Here is a 22,025-nt window from a genome sequence, read left to right on the forward strand (position 1 = left end):
ACACAAGCCCTGTTGGCTAGGGCTTTCCCTAACACAAGGGGTCCGGGAACTGTTTTTGTAAATGTACATGCTGCATACCCTTTTGAAATATTTTACTTGTGGATGGAGTTTTATCCCTGAGATCCCAATACAGTAATTTTTCATACCTACAGAGCTGCTTAAATACATGCTAATTATAAACCCTCACATGACTTAGAAGTCCTGTAAGCATGGCATGGCGGACAACTACCCTATGTAGGAGAGATTGTAAGAAAGGGCGCCTTGAGTAATGAATGGGCTGCCTGACTGTGTTCTCTGGGAATACATCATATCCCGACTCTATAAATCCAACGGATTTAGAAGTTAGACACTTATTAAACCAGTTAGTGGCCATCTATATATAGGCGACTTTGACACTTTGTCTTACATTCAACTGCTATGGAGGCATTTGGTCTTGGGCTTGCAAGCACATCCCCAGAACAGGCAATTAATCCACAAGCTACTAATGTTACTGCAGGTGAAGGAGCAACAAAGCAAGATGAGATTTCATTTTGAGCCCCTCGTAAATCTAACCAGCTAGAAATAGTCTATCCTCACATGACACCCCCGGATAAACAAAGGAATGCAAATTATGTGTGTTCTGTTCTACTTGGTATGATAACACCCATTCAGAACTGAATAACTTTGTACCACATGGGGAACAATCTTTGTGAGTATCTATGCTAAAACTCATGGCACAATCTCATTAATGGTGAAACCAGGATTGTCAAAACAAATACAGAAGAAGCTCGGAGCTGTGCTGGGTCTTTATTTAGGAATGAAACTAAAAAGGAATTTTCAGGCAGTTTGCTCAATAGTTCTGAAGAACATTTGAGGAGAAGCAGCAGTACTGGCAGTGCCCCACCAGTTATCAGCTGTACCTGATTAAGATCGTGAACGTGAGCTTCCTGGAATTTTCTCAGAATTGTACACCTCTGTGGGTGTTATACTTTAGGTTCTTGTGCCGCACAGCCTCAATCAAAGCAAAAAATGAGACTGAGGACTCTGATAAAGAGAAAGATGCACCGCAATCTAAGAAAAAACAGAGAGTAAGCCAGGCAGTAAAAGAACAGGAAGGAGTAGACATACTGAGTATCACAGAAAAGATGAATAGGTTAAACAGAAAAGTGAACCGCTGTGTGAAGTTGAAGTTAGTATAAAAAAGGAAAAAAAGAGGATTGAATTCAGAGTTTCATTTTAGAAGATTAAATTAGACGGTTTAGCAAAAAAAATGCATTCGCAACTACGGATACTTCTGTAGAAAAGTACTTGGCAGTTGTGCTTCTGCATCACATAGCAGACATGGCAATAGTTCACAATACTCTCAAGGAACTGCTGGTGGTGACTCCAACTATAGAATATATACAAGTTGAGACACCAGATGGACACTCCAGACAGGTTTTATAATGTAGAAATACAGATTACTCCAGTATTGGAACTTTCATAGATTCACATGCCTGAATCATTCCCTGTCGTCGAGACGGGAGTCTCCGGTATATAAAAAAGCAGTGCTTAGTAGTATAGCAAACTGAAAAGAGGCCTAGGCCCATTTCCCTTTTGCAACCCATAGCCTTTGTTATGTAAAAAAGGCCCAAACTTTTCCCTGAACCAATCAGAGCTCCTCACCCTCTAGAACACTCCTGAGAGAACCTTCTGCCCCTCAGATTTTTCTACCGCACGTTGTGCTAGGGAGTCTCTTTTGAGCTCTACTCAAACTCTTTACTTTTACAGTATTTTGACTTGGATTTGAGGTTTTTCATCTACCATGTCTGACAAAGAGAAGAAAGGATTATCTAAAGCTTGTTCCACCTTCTCTAAGAAGAGGCTTTATACAGATGACCCTCACAAGGACTGCATCTACTGCCTCTATCCAGACCATAAGGCAGCAGATTGTAAGGTATGTCGTACCTTTTCGAATAAGACCGTGAGAGATTGTGAGGGAAGGCTACTGATCTGGCTTCAGAAGGTTAAGGCCAGGAAGGAGATCCTCTCAAGGGAGAGTGAAGAGGAATCTGTGGCGTCTAAGAGATCTCAGAAGAGAAGTACATCTCCTCAGACACATTCCTCAGGGGAAAGACCTGAGAAGGCCCCAAAAAAGACCACTCCAGGGTCTTCAGGGCGCAGTCCCTCAAAATCCCCTTCAGGCTCAGCTAAGGAGAAGAAGGGTTCGACTGGTGAGGTGAAACTAGTGAAATCCGCCTCTGATCCACCACAATCACCTCAGAAAATCAAGATTACCATCAAACGGTCTTCTTCTACGCCTTCTGAGGAGAAGGGTACTGTTTCAGCACCGTCGGCGGGACCGTCAACAAAAAAGGGATCATCGACGACGACAAAAACACCTCCGTCGTCGACGAAGAAACATAATGTTAAAGTTGGTGATAAAACAGCGTCGACGATTTCACCGTTGACGGTCGACGGTAGCGTCGACGATCGCGCCAACGGCGGCATCGGCTACGGCGTCCTCGACGAGGACTGTGTCGACGACGGCAGTGGCAACGGCAGCGTTGACGACGACGTTGACGAGGACAGCGTCGACGGTGACTAAAACGTCGACGGTGGCGTCGACGACGATGACTTGGTCGACGACGACGAAGGGAATCTCGTCGACGACCAGAAAAAAGGTTGGTGCCTCAGAAAAAACCTATAACACCAGAGGTTACATCTCCGAGCAAGGTCTCCCCATTGTTGCCGTCTCACCTGCTGGAAGAGGAAGATTCAGAAGAGGAAGATGATGAGTATGGAATTACCAGTAGCCCTTCGCAATTGCAGGTCAAGTACCAGGAAGAGGATTCTGTGGAGGAATATGGGGGTTATCAGGATCAACCCCAGGAACAGCACCAATATCGCCAACAGCAACGTGTGGAGATGACAAGTGTCACTTAGTTGATAGTTGGATATTTATTCAAATGATTCCATGTTTGCTTTAGATGTTGCATTCACATCTTATATCATATCCATTATTTCGTTTCAAAAAACATTGCTTAAACAATCCAATACGATAAATATTTCATTATTCCCAATGCATTTCGGCGGGTTTCGCCTTTGTCAAGGGATCAATCTATCTGAAAAAACGATAATACATTTCATTATTCAACTGTTCTCTTGCCACTGTTGAAAGCACATGCGATACGTATCAGTGTCATTGTTTCTACTCAAATGTTTAACTCGACGTTCAAAATTTTTAAAAAAATACATGCATACGCTCTATGTGTTCCTTTATATAACAAGTAGTATATTACAATTAAGTCGGTGTGCCTTTTTTGCAAAAAACATAACATGCATGTTTGACTATCTGTTTAACCCCTTGCGTGCTGATGACAGAACAGTTCCGTTATCAGCATTGGCTGAGCTGTGCTGATGACGGAACCGTTCCGTCATGACTCAGCCCGCGCAAGGCGGAGTCAGCACAGGCGGAAAATATGCCCCGCACGCAAGGGGTTAAAAACCTACTCGCATTGCGTGTTTTCAGTTATAGCTTTTCTTTCACAACGTTGATGTCACTGTCTAATAACTTAATACCAGAGACAATTGCTCTCTAAATAGTATATTAAACCCTCCGTGGAGAGAGACGCTTACCGTGTTGGATCGTTACTACACGCTAAGCATGCTGGACGTTGTGCTCGTGACGCGCGCGGGTTGTTCGTGTATTTAAAAGAAACAGAAGCTCTGAATGCATTTAACCTGCTCTTAAAGGCACAGTGTGCTAATAACTACGACATTTCACGAATTTACAACTTTTCCACCCTCTAAACATGTCAGATATAGTTATATTCAATAATATATTCACAAATAACAAGCCAGTTCAATCCGGTCATTTAACCCTTTAGGTTTCATGGTTTGCAAGAAATAAATCCAGTGATTTTCTCTTTAATCAAAGTTTTCCTGTTATCTCTTCCTGATACTTTGTGCACTTGTTCCAAGATGCACGCTTTCAAGTCATCAATTTGATGTTGCGCTTCCATAAAGTGAGTTGCTACTGAAGATTTTATCATTTGGGTTCTGATGTTGCTTTTATGCTCATTAAGTCTTATTTTTAGTTTCCTCTCTGTTTGACCCACATATTGCTTATTACACGGACAGGTTAAAAGATAAATGATGTTGGTGGAGCCACATGTTCCATTTACTTTGAGTTTTACCATTTTACCATTTTGTACGTGGGGTATATGATCACCTTTCATGATGTTTCCACAGTTATGACAGTTTAAGCATGGAATTGTTCCCTTGTATTTGATAGGAGGTCCTTCTTTAATTTGAGGTTTGAGTAGTTCACCAATATTTTTTGACCTTGTGTGAGCAAAAAGTGGTTCTTGACTGCATAGCCCTTTAAAATCCGGTTCTGTAGCTAGTAGTATCCAATGTCTTTTAATGATTTTTTTAAATTGATGACTCATGGTGGAAAACTTAATCACGCAGGTGATCTGTTGATCTTCCCGTGTGCTCCTGGGTGTAAATAGTTCTTCTCTCTTTTTTTCTGCAATCCTTTGTTTTGCTTCATTTAATACCAAGTCTGGGTATCCTCTACTTTTGAATCTTTCCATCATCAATTCTGATTGAACTTCCAGTTGTTCTGGTTCCGAGACTATCCTTTTGACCCTCATCAGTTGGGAAAATGGTAAATGTTTCTTGAGTGACGGAGCGTGGAAACTGTTAAACTGTAAAGTGTTATTTCTGTCTGTCTCTTTGCGGTATATATTGGTTTTGAAACCCGTGTTTCGCACTTCTACATCCAAGAAGTGGATCTTCTCTGTACTGATTTCCCAGGAGAACTGAATTCTTTCATCAATGTCATTCAATGCTCCAATTTGTTCAACCAATGTTTCTGTCGTTCCTTCCCATACAATAAAGATATTGTCTATAAACCTGATGTACAGACGGAGATGATTTTGCCAGGTAGGTTTTTGTAGAATGTGTGTTTCTTCAAAGTTTTTCATAAAGATATTTGCGTATGTGGGAGCTGCTGGAATCCCATGGACGTTCCACTCTTCTGTAGGAACCATTTTCCTTTGTAGTTGAAATAGCTATGCATGAGGATAAATTGTACCAGTTCCAACAAAAATAATTGCATTTCTGTGTCATACTCACTTTCCAGTAGTGCTTTTTCAACAGCCTCTATACCCAGGTTGTGGGGTATGGACGTATATAGAGATTTTACGCCTATAGTCGCTAAGGTTAATGGTGTATTGCCCACCATATTGATTTCTCTGTGCTGCCATAGCGCTGGGTTGTAAATATTTATCTATAAATTTTCCAATGGGTTCTTGTAAGCTGTTCTTGGTCGATACAATTGGTCTACATGGAGGTCTTTCTTGGTCTTTGTGAATTTTCGGCACCATGTAGAAAGTGGGGCTTTTAGGGTGTTCTTGTATGAGATATCTTTTCGTACGTTCTTGTATGGTGCCATTATCAACCGCTTTCTGTACGATCAGTTGCAAAGTTTTTTTTATTTCTTGTGTAGGGTCATTGTCCATTTGCATATACAGGTTCTCATCATTCAAATGCTCCATCACTCGTGTCTCATAGTAAGATGCATCCATTATTACAAGTGCGCCGCCCTTGTCTGCCTTCTGACAAATGATGTCTTCATTGGTACTGATAGCCTTGATTATACCCTGTTGTTTTTTGGTTAAATTGCGGTGTTTATTAATTCTCTGGGTGTTAAGACTTTGTATATCTTGTTTGCATAATTGCTCAAAGAGATCTATGGTTTTATGGCTCACCGGGGCCATGTACGTACTCGTGGTCTTCAAACCCTTAAGTTGATCTTGGTCCTGTTGTTTGTTTTCGGTGATCACATTGTCAAAGAAATTTCTCAATCTCACTTTGCGTGTTAATTTGAACAAACTAACATCTAATTCCAGAATATTAGTATCAGTCGTTAGGACAAATGATGTTCCCTTTTGTATCGTGTCTAGTTGTATAGAGGTCAATGGGCATTTCGAAATGTTGATAACTAAGTTGTCTGCTGTTTTTTCTTGTCTTTTTTGGCTGTCACGTTCCTTGTTTGTGGAAGACTTTTTTCTTTGTCCTTTTCCCCTACGGGGTCTCCCCTTTCTTCCTGGCCTTTGTCTAAAAAAGACTGGTTGGATGATGTTGTAGCTATGTTCTCTGGAGCAGGTTCTTGCCTTTTCTTAGTTGTGCTCACTTCACTTCCTGTTGATGATGTATCCGTTTGTGATCCATATCGTGTTTGTTGTCTTCTCTTAGCGTATACCTCCGCCCATGAATATACCTCCTCCAACTTATAATCTAACGTGTCTCTCCTATATTTCCTGATTTTTCTCTCGGTTACCCCCTGTGTGTGTTTTGCTAATTGATTTTGAATGTCCGCTAGAATGTTCGTCAGTTCCTCTGGTGTAATGAGTTTATTCAATTCTTCTTTGGTGTTGTTGATTTCTGTGTCCAGTTCTTCCAAGATTTTCGATAATTCTTCTATGATTAGAAGAATGAGATCAAGGCTGCATTTGTTTATTATCGCTTACCATTTGTCTGTAAACTGTTTGGTGTTTTTACAAAGTGATGGTTTGAGGGATATCCGGAGGCCTCTCGGAATTCTCTGTGCCTTATGATATCTGATCATGGTATTGGCGTGGAGACGTTGATTGATTTGTTTGCGAGTTAAATACAAAAGTTGTCTTATATGTTGCTCTTTGTTTTTGACGGTGGCAAATTCTGTCGTATCTTCTTGAATTAGCAAATATATTTGTGCGCTTACATCAGCTGTAAATGCAAGCGTATCAGCTCTGATGTCCGTTAGTTGCGAGATTTCTTCAAATTGCATTGTCAATTTGTTTGCGTGCTACGCTCCCAGAGTAGAAAGTTATATAATATGCTTATGATGCAGGGGTGTGCACTGCTGAGGTATGTTGTTAATTGATTACTTTCCTCACTGTATAGTTTCTGGTTGTGTATTCGATATAACTGCATTATTTAAGTATGTCTCCCAGAATCACCCGAAACAGTAAAGCTGCGAATACTGCCCAGATCATAGGTCCCATTGACCAATTCATTGCTAAAGCACATGATGCTATTAACCAAGGTGTGCTATTATTAGAGAGAAGGGTATCACAAGATCTTGCTATGGCCAGGCGCTCTTCATTGGGCTTACTGGCCTCAGCTATAACACCACAACGTCCCTTGGTGCCTGACTCCCAATACGAAACCCCGTCAGTACCAGGGACGGTGGATTTATCAGTATCCATAGACCTTTCTGTAACACAAATATCCCAGCTTTCTGCTCCTCACCCCTCAAGATCACTTGAGAGAACTCCTATTCTTTTTTCCAACTTGGAGGTGAATCCTCCATCCCCGAACACCAGGGGTCAACGGGAAGGTGCAATCCCGAAAAACAAAAAGAAAAAAAAAGATAACCACCCTACCCAGAACGCCACAGACTCCCAACAGGTTTTTCAGCCCCAATTTAATGATGATCTACATTTATCAACTCACCCTGTACCACTACCGGAAACCTCAAATCAGCCTAGCATCTTAATACTGCCAGAAACAATTGATCTTTCATCTGACAATCGTAGTATCGTCCCAGAAGGTACCACAGGCAAAGGGCGAAACTCTTTCCCGCAAGATATGCCTATTTTAGCCTCCATAGAGGCTCTAATTAAATTACATCTTAACCCCATTAAACTGGTTCTATCTAAGATCGAGAAATCATTAGCCACATTGACAACTGAATTAAAAACTAACACTACGACAACTAAGCCAGCAGCTCCAGTGACTCGGCAACCTAACTCAATACCTATTCCAAAACCGGTAAAACCAGGGGCCACTCTCCCCAAACAAACTTTACAACTTCCTAAAGTGGTGACCACCACAGCGGTGGTTCACCAAAAATCTGCCCCCATAACCAGCCTTAACCCTCAGCAAACCTCATCAAATTCAGCCACAAAACAACCTGTTATTCCTTCTGCTCCCGCCCCTCCCGTACAAAAGGCCACTTCTTCCGGTCCACCACCTGCTCGCCCCGCAGCTAAAACTCCAGTCAATAAAAATGCGGCCTATAATACAAGGCGCAATGTCCCTCGCTCAGCTCATCTCCCCCCAGAAGCTACACCGTATGTAGCTATTATGACCGGGGTCCCAGCGTTGCATGTCAACTCTGAAGAACCCGGCTGGTCCTTAAAAAATAAGGTTCTTCATTGGCTGTCATTGAATCGCCCACTTCCCCCATTTGTCAACAACGGCATTGTCTCTGTCCGTAGAGTTCCCTGGGTAGGGAAAGAGAAAAAAACCATCCCAGGTGATTGCATCATAATAACTTTCGAAGACCCCCAAATTATAGAATATATCTGCCCATGGGGTGCCCAAACCTCCTCGGAAGGAATTGGCACGAAAAGGTTAGCTTTCTTCTACCCCCCAGCCAACCTCCTCCCACCGGCCCCTGAATGGAATTGGACTCAGGTAGGGAACCGACATAGAAACACGGATTGGATAAACTGGCAGGGACAAGGAGGCAGAAACACCATGCCTTCTTTGGATTGGAGAGGAGTCCCCACGTCTAACAGGTTTGACTGTTTGGAGATGGTGGACTGACCACCAACAGCCAAAGTCCTGGCCGCTGGTAACCCCTCCACTTTAGAGCCCCGACTCTTGATGCCAGTAATTTCCCCTGTCATTCAAAAACCGTCGCCCATACCTACGTCCCCATCACCACCAGCCAAGTTAACTGTTTCAGAGGACATTCGCACCTCCCAACATGTTGGTTCTCAGTTTCACCCCCATCCCAATAACCTGTGTGTAAATCATCATGAAAGTTTGCCCCGATCTCCCAGCACTGAGACGACTTCAACACAAGGCAAACAACCTCATAATGGACTGATAGCAACTCCCAACGGACCACCAGCGACCACCTCACTGCCGATATTATTCTGGAACGTAGCTGGTCTGCGACCCAGGATGCTATCGGCATCATGGTTGGCTTTTGCTACCTCTCATACGATAATGTGCTTTCAAGAGACGTGGATAACTGACCCACTCCACATTCAAGGTTACGTAACATTCCACTCTTCCGCTACTCCCTCAACACACGGCAGACCAAAGGGGGGACTTGTGGTATACGTATCTAATAAGCTCGAAGTTAAGAAAATTTCCCTGCAGTGTACTTCCTTGTATTACCAGATCCTTTTGATTACTTTCAAAAATGGTATTTCATACTGTCTCATCAATTTCTATAATAATCTTTTACCTGTAGAATGTGTTAAAATTGTTTCTGAAATTTCACTTTATGTAGACAACCTACGTGCAAGGTTTGCGTCAACTACATGTAACGTAATTTGGGGAGGGGATTTCAATGCACAATTGTGTTCCCACTACATGAATTCTGAATGTGGCCTCCTAGACGAAAACGATTGCCCTATGACACATTTTACTCACTCCCCTGTAGGAGATTCTTTTAATGGTAGTCTAATGTCTTTGGAATTGTCTTTTGCTAACGAACTTACTGACCCCCCCGTGGAATTTAATCCTACTTTTCACGGAAGGGGTTGTTTTAGCACCATAGACTTTATATTATGTTCTTATTCATTAAAGGGTACTGTCTCCCAGTTTAGTACAGGATCTGAAATCTCAGGAGACCACTTCCCCAACACAATAGTACTATCTCTAATTTTGAATGCCCCCCAACCTTTTAAGAAAAGCCTTTTGGCTCAAGAAACACTGTCCATGGTCAAAAATAATGGGTACTGTGTGAAATGGTCAAGAATCGAACCAGTAGAAACAACAACCACGGTGATCTCAAACGCACTCCCATGGATCAACACATGTTTAAATGAGACATCCTCCCCAGCGCAAATCATCACCAGTTTTGGGGAAATTCTGAAAGTAATCCAGAAGGCCCTCTTTAGATCCCGCAAGCAAGACCGCTGTAAGGAGCCAGGTTGGTTCAATACGGCTTGCAGGAAAGCTTTAAACGCCTTAAAAAAAGAGCTACATAATCCAATCAGGGATCGAGTAAAAATAGCTAAACTAAGACAGGAATATAAGCAGGCTCAGCTTAACTGTAGGAGAGACCATAGGAATGACTTATGGGCCCAACTACACGAGAGTTGTAATAGAAAAGACAGCGTTCTATTCTGGCAAACGGTAAAAGCTCCCTTCCTGAGCGAGGGTAGCTCCCATCAATATCTGGATGTAGCTGTGTCTGCGGATGAGTGGGTGTCCCACTTTTCAAAAATCTTTAGTGACCCCATCGCAGAAAGTGTCACTCAACCAAATTTTGTACCCGAGCCCACTGAGAAGGGGGAATATCCCATTGACCTTAACTTCTCTCTTGATGAAGTTATAAGCGCACTATCTTCTTCAAAAGCCGGAAAAGCCCCTGGTCCTGATGGTGCACCACTAGATATATTTCTTTTTAACATCGAGTTGTGGTCGCCTGTAATTACCCAGCTAATCGCGGCTGTATTAAAAGAAGGTCTCTTGGCCTCTTGGTCTTCCTCCATACTGCTCCCAATTTTTAAAAAAGGCGAGAGAAACAACCCTACGTGCTACAGGCCCATATCCCTCCTGGATTCACTAGGCAAAGTTGCGGGCCGCTTAATTTTGGACCGCCTCCAGGACTGGGCGACAGAAAAAAACATCTTAACAGACCTCCAGTACGGTTTCCGGGAGGGACTGGGCACTGTTGAGCAAGCACTAAATCTAACACTTCTAATAGGGAAATATGCTGGAGTTAAACGGGGAAACCTTTTCATGGTCTACGTCGACCTCAGTGCGGCGTTTGATTGTGTAATCCACGCCAAGCTCTGGTCTATTTTGGACAGGTTGGGTGTCGACCCACCTCTTCTCAAATTCTTGCGGGAGCTCTATACTGGCGCATCGGCTCGCGTAAGATTTGGCACAGGTGGTGAGTTGACCCCACCTTTTCCAATAAATCGTGGAGTAAGACAAGGCTGCGTCCTCGCCCCCTTTTTATTTAATTTATATACTAACGGCTTGGAAGCGGCCATGCTGGAGGGGAGCCGGGATCTACCTACCATCAATAAGCGCCCGATACCAGCTCTCCTCTACGCGGACGACTCCGTAATATTTGCTAGGACCCTAGTGCAACTCCAGAAACAGCTAGATAAATATTGCACTTTCATGCTCTCACTTGGGCTAAAGGTCAATAAGACCAAGACCTTTGTCATGAAATCAGGCCCCAAGGTAAAAAGCTCGAAACATCTTTGCATAGACCAATCAAAACTGGAACGCGTCACGGAATACCCCTACTTGGGTATCCTCGTAGACGATAAATTGTCATGGAAAAGGGCAATGGTAAATAGAAGATTGCTCTACCAACGTGCAACTTCTGCCCTCGTTTCCTTTTCCAGAAAAGTGGGCAAACCATCTCCCCCAGTATTGCTTAATATCCATCAAGCAAAATGCCTGAGCATTGCTACGTACGGAGCCGGGGTCTGGGGCTACGTAAAAACAGATGAACTACAAAAAATACAAAATGGTTTTGTAAAATATCTTCTGGCTCTCCCGCAGAGCGCCCCCTCTTTCGGATGCCATATAGAGCTTGGGATAGATTATCTAACAGATTATGTTAGGTGTCAACCAATGCTACTATGGCACCGCATATGGACAAAGCCCCAGTGTCATCTTACGCGTGCCCTGATCTCAGATTGTCTCGAGATGTCGGCCTGGAAAAACATTCCATGGCTGTCTTTCGTGATTAATTTCCTGAAAGACCTTGACTTTACTCAGTACATCATCGAGCCTTCAGCCATTACTGAGATGAGCAGAAAAACTCTGAAAGCACATTGTCTTACTCATCTAAGGGAACTCCGTATGTCCAGTGAAGTATCCAAACAATCCAATGCCCACATTCTGATGGTTCAGACGTCTCTAGGCACCCAACCATATTTATCATATTACATATCTAATTATGAAAAGTACCTATTAACAAGGTTTCGATTTAATTTGTTTTTCCGTTTAGTCACTTTTCCTAAAATGTCTACCTGGTCACACGATCTGGATAAATGTCCATGTGATAAGGTCTCCCCCCAAACAACAATGCACGTGGTACTGTTTTGCCACTACTACGCAGTACCACGCAGGCGCTGGGTCTTACCCTTGTTACGACAAATGGGGTTGAGGACCTGTCGCCCGGCGTTCTTAGCCCTGCAACAGCTTGACACGCAATTTGTGGCAAAGAATTTAGCTGTGTTTTTGAAAACCTGTATAGCCATCCGTAAAAACTTGGAAATGAACTTGTCTGATTGTCAGTACTAGTGCTGTAAATGTATATAAACTGTACCCCTAAAATGTATTAACAACAATTGTGATTTTTAATGTATTGTTTTATTACGATGTACTTTTTATGATTGACAAAACGGTTAATCGAATAAAAGAATTGAACTGAACTGATTACTTTCTATGCTCCTAGGTATCACCCACTACTCTCGGGTGTTTAAATGATAATCCTGATCTGCAGAACGTACGTTTTAGCTCTGTCTGATGCCCTAGGAGACAGAGCTAAAACGTACGTTCTGCAGATCAGGATTATCATTTAAACACCCGAGAGTAGTGGGTGATACCTAGGAGCACGGAAAGTAATCAATTAACAACATACCTCAGCAGTGCACACCCCTGCATCATAAGCATATGAGATGACAAGTGTGCCATCCTCTTTGTTGAAGGATCTCCAGGGCATGTTGGAGGATTATAAGAAGAAATACCCAGCGACTCCAGTCGCACAACAGGCCCCAGAGGTTACTCCATGTCCACGATCGGTACCAGGGACACCGGTTCGTAGGAGAGAGATTTTGCCGGAACCTACTGCTAGGTCTCCACCGCCGACGGCACACCACGATTCCTCGGATGACGACCATGAGGATGGGGAAATTGCGGACACAAGTGCTGAATGGCATGACTATATCACCCCCTCACAGTCTACTCCTCCACAGGGACCAGTAGATTCTCCACCGGAGGACATTGGTGGATTTCATAATTTGATGGAAAGGGCCACTAAGAGATTTGCACTGACCATGACAGAGGAGAAGACGGAATGTTTTTTATACGACTTCAAGGACTCGTATCGGAAATCCGTGTGATCCCTGCCTATAGTGTCCCATATTTGGAAGGAAGGATTACAGGTCATTGAGACGCCAGCGACGGTATCGCCGGTTCTGGCCAGACTGGATAAGAAGTATTGGGCGCCTATTGATGTTCCTACTTGCCTTTTGGATCATCCCAAACCGGATTCTGTTATTACACAGGTGGCACAACAGAAATCCAGGAACCCATCTGCTCCGATTGCAGCACCTCCAGACAAAGAGGGCAGAGGGTTGGATAATGCGGGAAAAAGGTTTTCCTTAATGTCGGCTCTGTTAGTGAGAGCTGTTAATGCCCTCGCTATCTTGGGAAGGTATGACAGGCAGATATGGTGTGACCTGTCTCCATACATTAACCAGGTGCCGGAACCAGAGAAGCAGGAGGCGAAGAAGATTCTCATGGAAAGGGAGAAGACTTTGGCCGAAGTCATAGACTGCGCTATGGATATTGCGACCACAGCGTTTAGATCCTTGGGAGGAGCGGCGGTCCTACACAGGCAGGGATGGCTGCGAGCAACAGCGTTTAGGCCGAAGGTGCAAAACAAGATTTTAGACCTCCCTTTCAATTGAGAAGAGTTATTTGGAAAGCATATTGAGGATACTCTGCAGACTATCAAAAAGGATACGGATACGGCAAAGGCTCTAGGAACACTGCAATACAAGAAAACCCCTTTTCGTGGCTCCAGCGGTAGAGGGCAGTCCTCGTATAGAGGAGGATACCAACAGGGGAGATATTCTTCTTATCCGTCCTCATCGCAGCCTTACCGTCAACAATACAGCGAGCGTCAATCAGGAGGATACACAAAATCAACTCCAAGAGGACGGGGTGGCCGAGGAAAGGACAACACCCGTCGACAATGATAACCTCCCTCTTCCGGCTCTGTCAGATGCACCCCTGGGTGGAAAGATTGCTCACTATCTTCACAATTGGCAGAAAATAACAACGGACCAATGGGTCCTCAAAATAGTTAAATTCGGTCATACCCTAGAATTTCTTCAAGCGCCCCCTTGTACACCACCGATGCACCAGAGAGCCAACCATCTGCATCAACTCCGGCAGGAGATTCGGACAATGCTCTGAAAGGGAGCAATAGAACCGGTACCGAAAGCCCAGCAAAACAAGGGTTTTACTTCCGTTTTTTTCTTATCAAGAAAAACAAGCTCCAGTGGCGCCCCATTCTGGATCTCAGATCCTTAAACACCTATATCAAGAAACAATCTGTCAGGATGGTGTCTCTGCAGGACATCCTTCCGTAATTAAACCCAGGAGATCATATGATCACATTGGACCTACAAGACGCGTATTTCCACGTGCCGATACATCCTGCACACAGACAGTACCTTCGGTTCTGGGTAGCCGGAAGACATTACCAATTTAAGGTACTGCCATTCGGCTTGAAGTCAGCACCAAGAGTTTTCACGAAATGCCTGGCTCCAGTGGCGGCTGTGTTGAGAAAGCAAAAACATCAAATCAAATATTTCCTTACCTCGACAACTGGTTAGTCAAGGCACCATCAAAGGTACAGGCCAGAGCGTCAACACAGGCCTGCATAGACTTATTTGCCAATCTAGTATTGACTCTCCACGAGGGAAAGTCGAACCTCCACCCAGCAAAAGCGATCACATTTCTGGGGGCAAAATTGGACACGGAATGCAATAAGGCGTTTCCCTCAGAGGAAAGGCAACTGAGAATTGTGCGCCTCTTCCAAGACTTTGTAAAAAGAAAGTCTCTTTCAGTCCGCAGGTACAAATCCTTGCTGGGCATGATGTCATCTTGTATTCCCCTGGTACCTTGCTGCAGACTAAGGATGAGACCATGGCAAGAGCAGATCGATCTCCAATGGCATCAAGCGGAGGGATCCTTCGACGATACAATAGGGGTGACACCAGTGATGGTACAGGCAGCAAAGTGGTGGACACAAAAAGAAAATGTGTCTCAAGGACTGACGTTTCTGGCAAGAGCGGCTCCTCTAGTGGTAACGGCGGATGCGTCGTTGGAAGGATGGGGAGCTTTCCTTCAGGACCTTCAAGTCAGCGGTCGTTAGAAGGCGCAGGAGCAGCAATTACACATAAGTCTGCTGGAGCTCAGAGCGATCCGCTTGGCATTGCTGGCTTTTCTACCAAGGATAAGAGGTTCGCCGGTGTTGGTAAGAACAGACAACACTACGGCGATGCATTATGTGAACAAGCAAGGGGGAACGAGATCTCTCTCCCTGTCTCAGAAAGCCCAGGAGATATGGGAATGGGCTCTTCAGCAAGGAATATCATTGGCAGCAGGACACCACCCTGGGGATCAAAACAGGATACTCTCAGCAGGCTCAAATCGTCCTGCCACGAATGGGATCTAGACCAGGGGATCCTGGACAGCGTCTTTCGAAGATGGGGAACACCGATAGTGGACCTCTTCGCTACAAAGGAAAACAGAAAATACCAGTACTTCGCAAGCCGGCTTCCCCAGAAGGGATCTTGGGGGAATGCGTTTTCCATGGCATGGTTTGGCATCTTTGCCTACGGTTTTCCTCCAATTCCTCATCTCCTCCGCGTACTGGTGAAGATCAAGAAAGAGCCGTGCAGACTGATCCTAGTAGCCCCGTGGTGGCCCAGACAACACTGGTTCACAGAACTGCTGCTGCTGTCGGAGGACTGTCCAATTCGGTTGCGTCCAATTCCATCACTTCTGACAATGTCCAAGGGGCAGGTGCTCCATCCGGACCCGAAATCCTTGCGATTAGCAGCCTTTCTCCTGAACACTGTGAGTTTAGCCATCTGAACATCTAACACGAATGTAGGGAGATCCTGTCCAAGGCCAGAGCAGAGAGTACCAACAAAACCTACAGGATGAAATGGAAGAGGTTTTGTCTGTGGTGTAAGAGGCATAATGTGCCCCCTCTTACTGCTGCACCTCATCAAATTATTCCTTACATTCTGCTATTGGCAAAGTCAGGATCAGCACATGCCTCCATCAAGGTGCATTTGGCTGTGATATCCCGCTACAGGAGGTCAAAGTCAGGCCCATCCTTATGGTCATCAAGGATTATCAAACAGTTTATGAAGGGGATATTCAGGGTCTTTCCTCCAGTAAAGCCTCCACCACCATTATGGAATCTGAATATTGTACTCTCTCATTTGATGAAACAACCATTTGAACCGATACACAGGGCAGACCTGAAGTTCTTGTCCTGGAAGTGGCTCTTCTCATTGCATTGACTTCAGCGAGAAAAGTAGGTGAACTTCAAGCGCTCATGGTTCAGGAGCCTTTCTTACAATTTCAGGAAGATAGAATGATTCTCAGGACAAACCCGAAGTTCATTCCGAAGGTGCCAACTGATTTTCATTTGAACGAACCGTTGGTGTTGAAAGGTTTCTTTCCTCATCCGTCAACAGCAGCAGAACGAGTATTGCACTCGCTGGACGTTCAGAGATGTATGAAATTTTACTTGAAAGAAACTAAGGCGTGTCGCAAGTCTTCTCAGTTGTTCGTCGCTTTCAGCGCACCCAGGAAAGGTTTCCCGCTGTCTAAGAGGGGAATTGCCAGATGGATTTCCAGTGCGATTGTCTACTGTCATCAAGCTGCTGGAAAGCCTTTGAATGCACGAGTTCGTGCCCATTCCACCAGGGCGGTGGACACATCCACTGCGCTGTTTGGAGGAGTGCCAATCCAGGATATCTGCACAGCGACCTCGGCATCTACACAGACCTTCACCAGGCACCACTGCTTAGAGGCAGCTGCAGAATCGGATGCAGCGGTGGGAGAGGCGGTACTGTGGAATGTCATCCAGTAAAGGTGAGCCTTTTTTACATCCCTCCATCCATACTTTCTCTTGTTTAAAAAAGTCACATTTTATATAAGTATATATATATATATATATGTATATGAGATTATGCTTCATTTTCAAATGGTATTGCATGATTATGAAATGTATCAGAGAAATGTGCTTTGTTTTTTCACTGTTTATAGAATAGAGCCACCCAATAATCCCACCCGGGACTGGGTAATATCAGTTAGAAAAGCTAGATGTCCAGGTAGGATTCATTCAAAACAAACACTTTACATTTATGAGTGTCACCTGAGTGATCACACAAATCAGTAGAGTAACCAAAGGGCTTATATCAAAAATATATTCAATTTATTTTTGATTCGCAATTTTTGTTTTTTAAATACATGGAAGAAAATTTCAGAACTGGCAACAGACAGACTAACATAACATGTAAACTGAATGATAGTCTACATACACCTACAGCATAGTATGTGGCTACGTTCCATAAACCACATAAAAGTAAGTATTTACACATAAGAATTCACAAATCAGTTTGTACAGTGAATTATACAGTATATTGCATATTAGGTGTTAAGCGTCGACGTTTCGGTCCATGCTGGTCAAGTCGATCCGTCGGACCATCTTCAGGACAGAGACGTTGCACAGCAATGTGAAAAGTAAAAACGCCACTCAGGTCGTTATGTCAGATAGTCGCCACGTAATTAAAGCAGCAGCTATGCGCCGGCTCTTCAAAGTCCGTGCTCGTTCACCGGTAACTACTCGGGACGCCATATATTTTTGATATAAGCCCTTTGGTTACTCTACTGATTTGTGTGATCACTCAGGTGACACTCATAAATGTAAAGTGTTTGTTTTGAATGAATCCTACCTGGACATCTTGTTTTTTCACTGCTCGCTATTCTGATTCAGGCATGTGAATCTATGAAAGTTGCAATACTGGAGTAAGAAAACAAGTTACTTACCTGTAACTTTAGTTCTCCAGTATTGGAATCTTTCATAGATTCACATGCACCCACCCTCCTCCCCTGAAAGGCTCACCTCGGATTTAGCACAGGAAGTGTGTTATATGCACAAGTGCGCGAAAAATCTGAGGGGCAGAAGGTTCTCTCAGGAGTGTACTAGAGGGTGAGGAGCTCTGATTGGTTCAGGGAAAAGTTTGGGCCTTTTTTACATAACAAAGGCTATGGGTTGCAAAAGGGAAATGGGCCTAGGCCTCTTTTCAGTTTGCTATACTACTAAGCACTGCTTTTTTATATACCGGAGACTCCCGTCTCGACGACGGGGAATGATTCAGGCATGTGAATCTATGAAAGATTCCAATACTGGAGAACTAAAGTTACAGATAAGTAACTTGTTTTCTTGGGATGATATATTACCCAAAATCAAATCTACTCTCACTTGTTGGATGCTTGAGACATCATCCTTGCAGAGGATGACTCGTGTTGGACTTGGCAGTCTCTGCAGTGTCACCCCCAACCATTTTGCCTTCACCCCTCTTTTTTTCCGAATTTGTTTTTGTTCGCCTAAGGCTCTTTGCACTTTACCACTGCTGGCCAGTGGTTAAGTACTTGTACTTACTCCCTAAAACATGAAAAAAGTGGCTTACACCTGATTGGCATATTTAATTTAACTATTGAGGTTCTTCGATTTCTGACTTCGTTCTGTATTCGGTCGCCATTTTGTTTCTCGTCGCCATTTTGTGTTGCGCTCCCTCAGGCAGAACGGTGGACGGAGTGTTTTTGCTTTTCTCAGCTGCTGCGTGTCAATTAAGTTAAAGAGTAACTCTTTTGTCCTTGTTTACGAAACCGATGTCAGGGTCTGGCCGAGTTCAGTAATCCATGTCTGGGTTAATTGATCCCCGTCTCAGGTGACTATTTGCCTTCTCCTATTCTTTCCTTACATTATCTTATTCGACTGGCCTTCGCTATTCTCTCTTTGTATACTCCTATTAGACAACTATTCTTTGAGGCACACAAATACATCCTGCCACTTGCAAAGTGAATTGTTGATGCTAGTACTGATAAAATTTGTTGGGAGGGGTAACACATGGGGTTCGAGAGAGGGGCATATTTGTGACACTCAATAGCTTGTTTTCCAACTTTTTCTATTGGCTAACTTTGTAGGTATTGGGAGTAAACTGTGTAAATATGTGTAGTATAAAAGATTGTGCGCCACGGATTAAAGTGGCAGTCTCCTTAGAACCCACCTTGCGTATGCTGTGCTTGGCTGCAGCTAATAAACCTGGCTTGCCACGCTCAACAGAGTGTCTCGTGTCTCTGTTCGACAAGGCAGGTGAACTCGGAGATTTAAGGCGTGCCCTGCGCCGCCAGGCCCATAAGGCCCGGTTCTCCAACTGGCGCCCAACGTGGGGCGGTTTCAGTGGTATCGGTTCAGGGTCGTGAGAAGCCCTGCAAGAAAATTCCGGAGGATTCGCGAGCCACGTCAAACGACCCCTGTATGTCGAAGTGGACCGAAGGTCTTTTGAAGCGTGGCTACTCCTTTCCGACGGCTGCTGACGACTGCTGCCCTGACTACCGCCCTGCCTTGGACCCTCTGGTGATGACTGGTATCGCGAGACGTTAGACGGACCTCTGTTGGCGTGAGAAGACCATTTAGTTAGGTATTCGTGGGTAGCGCCCACTTCTTTGTTTTGTTTTTGAATTTTGTTATTCGACTGTTGCAATAGCCGAAGCCAAGGGGTGAGTTCATTTGTACTGTGTTCTTTGATTTCACTCCTTGAAGTTGGTAAACGGACCAGTGTACTTAAGATGCCTGGTTTTAGCAATTTAAGAAGTTCTGTTGTTTTGGTTGGAATAGGGATTCCCGGCTCGAGGACTCTTGTCCAATTCCTCGGGTTGGAACTCCCACTAAAGAGCTTTATTCTAAAGTTGGTGTTGGCCCCATTGCCTTTAATGAGGCATGGATCCGATACACGAAGAAAGATGGTGTTTTACGGTGGCCGCAAAATGGTAGCTTTGAGCCTGATATATTAGATAATTTGGAAGCAATTTTGTTTAAGAGAAAAGCCCAGCCGGCAATGTTTGACTCTTTCCGCCTTTGGCGTAAAGAAGCCAAACAGAGAGAAATTAAGCAGGCAAAAAGAGATAGAAAAATGAAAGATATGACGATTATACAGGCTGCCCAGCAGTTTAAGGATGACGAGACTGATCGAGTAATTGAGGTCTCAGATAGACAACAACGTATGGCAATTGATAAATGATACCCTGTTTTGCCTACTTCTCCGCAGAATAAGGATCTTGACGAAGATCCCTTAATGTCCCATTTGTTGAGATTATCTCCGCCTTATGTGCCGGGAGCTAATGCACCTGTATTGTTGCCGCCTGTCCAGCAACCTGTTGCTCAGCCAGGTGCTCCGGTTCTTCTGCAATTGCCTTTTCCCGCATTACCACCTGCACCTCCTTTGCCGCTAACTTCTGTACCTCAGTCTCCTTCATCTCCCGTCTCTCTTGTGACGGCTGGTCCTTCTCTCCCTTTGCTTAATACTGCATCTCCAGTTTTACTGTCTGCTTCTTCCCCGACTCGTAATTGGTTGGTTGACACTGTTTCTCGTCTTTTCTCACCCTTTTTTGGGTCTTTTAATATGACTCCTGCTTTTTCTCGAAGGCTATCCCGTAGCCAAATTCCAGATTCTGCCAAACGAGCTACATTTGACTCTCTTGCTCACAAATGGATGATGAGTGGTCCACTGTATAGTGTACCTGATATTTTGAGTACCTTTCTCCAGTGGAATGCGCCCACGCAGAGATATGTTTTTAATACCATGTGTGACGCTCTTGTCAAAGGATGGGAGAATATGGAGTTGGATTTAACTCCTCAGGGTCTGTTAGATATACAGGATAGGTTTGATAAAGGTCTTATTGTGGGTTCTGAAGTTGAGGACGCTGTAAAGATACTTGTTGCTTTCAGGTCTTTATATTCTTCACAGACTATTCTTGAACCTGATTCTGCAGTTAGACAGAAAATGAAACATTATCCTATGAGGGAAGTTCCTCCAGTATGGAGAGAAGAGGTTCCGCAAGCGGGGGCTGTTCAGGCTGTCCTTGCTCATTTTCAGCGTATATGGGTACATGTCCCCTGGAAGAGAGCTGAAGTTTTGGCGGTTAAACAGTCTCTACTGGACCATCGTAAAAATCCTGCTGGGTATTATAAAGAGCTCTCTCAGACTGTTGATGCGTGTATTATGAATTTGGCTGATATCGATATGTTAATGGAGAATGTAGTTCCACAAGTGTTGTGGGCTCGGATTCGTAGGGAAGATCATGACCAAGCATTAGGTGGTAATTGGGCCGCTATTAGTGCCGCGAATGCAGCACAAGTGGGTGGTGCTAAGCCAGATGATTTGATTACACAATTGCCTGATAGAATCATCGTTTTAATGAAGACGATGATGCCTGCCTTACGCGTTAACTGGGATAAGTTAGCTGCGTGTAAACAGAAGAAAGATGAGAGCGTTTCCGATTTCTTTACACGTTTTGAGGAGACGTTTATTGATCACAGTGGTCAGGGTATGACTACTGAAGGTGGACAGCGATTATTTGTGGATAAATTTGTATTTAATTTACTTCCTGAATTGTCGCATAAGTTGAAAGACTCAGAAAGTTCATGGGCTGGTTCTTCGTCAGCACAAATATTAGCCACTGCTCAGTATTATGAGAATAGGGATAAAGAGGAGAAAGATAAGATGGAGAAGAAAACTAAGGAATTAAAAACAAAGGTTCTTCTTCAGCAGTTCTGGCCAGTGTCAGTTTCAACAGCCTCCCCAGCCTCAGAGGTTGTTACAGAAACCTGAACCCTTTGTTCCACGACCTTTGCATGGGCCTACTCGATGTGCCTATTGTAAAGAGGAAGGCCATTTTAGGAATAGCTGCCCGGTTTTATTGCAGCGTAATGGTGGACTTTCAGGGCCGCGAGGCCGTGGTGGTTTTCAATCAGTGCCTAGAGGTAGAGGATGAGGTGAGTTGCCTCAGGGACAGCGTTTCCTTTTCCCGGCAAAACTCTTTAAATTATTTTGATCAGCAGAATACTCAGTCTGCACAATATTACAATGATGATTATTGTGTTGAGGATGAGGTTCAGGATTTTCATTCTAGTTAGGACAGCCATGGACAAAGTAAGGGAGTCGTATCAGTTCCAGTGGATCAGAATGGGCCTTATG

General features: G+C 44.1%; 1 protein-coding gene and 1 pseudogene across 1 annotated transcript in view; one reads left to right on the forward strand and one right to left on the reverse strand.

Moving 5' to 3' along the window:
• Window positions 1-22,025, reverse strand: part of LOC147684185 (cytochrome P450 2J5-like) — a 315,668-nt gene that overhangs the window by 144,729 nt on the left and 148,914 nt on the right. The window lies entirely within an intron of this gene.
• LOC147684186 (uncharacterized) lies at window positions 14,495-16,852 on the forward strand (annotated as a pseudogene).

This window comes from Lissotriton vulgaris, chromosome 11 (genome assembly GCF_964263255.1).
Source record: "Lissotriton vulgaris chromosome 11, aLisVul1.2, whole genome shotgun sequence".
Taxonomy (NCBI): Eukaryota; Metazoa; Chordata; class Amphibia; order Caudata; family Salamandridae; genus Lissotriton; species Lissotriton vulgaris.